The sequence below is a fragment of the Euprymna scolopes genome, chromosome 23 (assembly GCF_053919585.1).
Source record: "Euprymna scolopes isolate OS-2025 chromosome 23, ASM5391958v1, whole genome shotgun sequence".
Taxonomy (NCBI): Eukaryota; Metazoa; Mollusca; class Cephalopoda; order Sepiida; family Sepiolidae; genus Euprymna; species Euprymna scolopes.
The window spans coordinates 11,101,906-11,104,186 of record NC_136504.1 but is presented as its reverse complement, the minus strand read 5'-3'; the positions used below and the strand labels follow the sequence as shown (position 1 = coordinate 11,104,186).

General features: G+C 29.3%; 1 long non-coding RNA gene across 1 annotated transcript in view; it reads left to right on the top strand.

Moving 5' to 3' along the window:
• The first annotated feature begins 870 nt into the window (after positions 1 to 870).
• Positions 871 to 2,281, top strand: part of LOC145245684 (uncharacterized) — a 6,727-nt gene continuing 5,316 nt past the window's right edge. Inside the window, exon 1 of the long non-coding RNA XR_013863003.1 lies at positions 871 to 949. This is a non-coding gene — a long non-coding RNA (uncharacterized LOC145245684). The remainder of the gene's footprint in view (positions 950 to 2,281) is intronic.

Sequence of the window (2,281 nt, the reverse complement as noted above, 5' to 3'; positions counted from 1 at the left end):
TGAAAAATATTTCATAATATAAATTTTGAGAAATATTTCTTAATATAAATTGTGAAAAATATTTCTTAACATGAATTTTGAAAAATAGTTCTTAATATAAATTTTGAAAAATATTTCTTAATATAAATTGTGAAAAATATTTCTTAATATGGATTTTGAAAAATATGTCTTAATATAAATTGTGAAAAATATTTCATAATATAAATTGTGAGAAATATTTCTTAATATAAATCGTGAAAAATATTTCTTTATATAAATTGTGAGAAATATGTCTTAATATAAATTGTGAAACATATTTCTTAATATAAATTGTGAAAAATATTTCTTAACATAAATTTTAGAAAATAATTTCTTAACATAAATTGTGAAAACTATTTCTTAATATAAATTGTGAAAAATATTTCTTAATACGAATTGTGAAAGATATTTCTTAATATAAATTGTGAAAAATATTTCTTAACATAAATTGTGAAAAATATTTCTTGATATAAATTGTGAGAAATATTTCTTAATATAAATTTGTGAAAACTATTTCTTAACATAAATTTATGAAAATATTTCTTAATATAAATTGTGAAATATATTTCTAAATATAAATGATGAAAAATATTTCATAATATAAAAAATCTCTAAGATGTTCTCATGATTAGGCGACATGATTAAATGTTATGTTTGTTAGTCTGCCATTCTTTCGATCAAAATAGTATTTTCGAAAGTCTGTCATTAAATGTGAAATTACATTTTTTGTCTGTCACGATTAAATTTTAAATAACCATTGTGTTAGTCCGTATCATTTAAGTTTGTGATAGTATATTTTTGTTGTGAAATGCAACGCTTGAATGGATACAACTTAATGCCTTTTTCTTTATAGATCGTTGCCCGAAGTATGATTCAGGTGAATATTTACCTTTTGGGGAAAAGTGCCACTTACACGAAGACTGCCCTAGTCGTAAGTATATGCAAATTAATGTAAAAAAAAGGATTGTAATGTAAATGTGCCGTGTTTCTGCAACCGAAACCACGTCCTATATCTCTAAGATTTTTAACCTGGTGTTGGATAAATAAAACTAAGTCGAATCCTTCTCTGTTGATCCCAGCATTGCATCCAGTCGTCACTGGACTATTAATACTTAGTTATTAGATGCGAGGATGGCGATTATGTAACCCTAGTTTCGCTCTAATTTTATCATGCAGATACTCTTTCAGTAAGTATTGTCTCGCAGAACATAATAAGCTCGTCAGTCATTATTTGTTGAAAAAAGTATGAACCCTTAAAGCTTCGACCCTACCAAAAAATATTCTTAATCTCGATTGACTTTCAAATTTTAAAAGTTCATCGGAGTCCATTCCAAAGTACTTGAATGCCTACAAGACACTGTCCTCGAGTGCCTAAAGTCTCTGTTCATGGCTTTGTCGAGATAACCTGGTATGAAGATACTTTTCCGTACAGGTGAACCTTGACTAAATATTTAAAATCATATAGTTTTCACAGCACAAATAAGATCTCCTCAGTAATATACACTAATTTTACTCCACCAGACTAAATGAATTCTACTCCTGGAATCCGATAAGACCAAGAGAGCACAACAAAAGTATACAATAACATATTCAAATGGTCACTTGGGGAGGAGGAAATTGCGCTCTCAAAATTTTTACTAACTTGGAAGAGTAAAATCAACTTCAATGGAATATTCGAATATCTATGTATTTCATACAGAAATCAAATTTTAAACCCAAGTCCCTTGATTTATATGAAATTTGAAGTAAAATGAAACAAAGCGCAAAAAAGTACTTGTAAAACAATGGATGCGACGAAGGGCTTCGTGAATGGATCTATTACATTAGAAATTCTTTTTTGTACCATAAGAGGGAGAGACTAATGATGGTGCACCATCGGAGATGTGACAACAATAATCTATGCATGCGCGGATGGTGGACTTGTAGAAACATATGTTACTGGCAGATGAGAGATTTATCCTAGTACGGTAGAGGTAGCCCACTTTTCTTTACAGCAACCTTGGCAATGTTTTCTATGTATAAGTTCGAATTTATGTTATCCGTGAATGTTAGGTCGACGAGTTGGAACGTTCGATCATCAGGTATGGTGTTATTACAATTAACTGCAATCAGTGATTTAAAAAATGTCCTGTAATTGTTAAAGGAAAGACGATTTTTCTCAGTAGCATTAAATGTTACTATCCATTTATGTCTCGGATTCAAATACAGAATGAAGGCCATTTCGTAAAAATTCAGCCATTGCCTTGGATATGTTTTGTTTTCC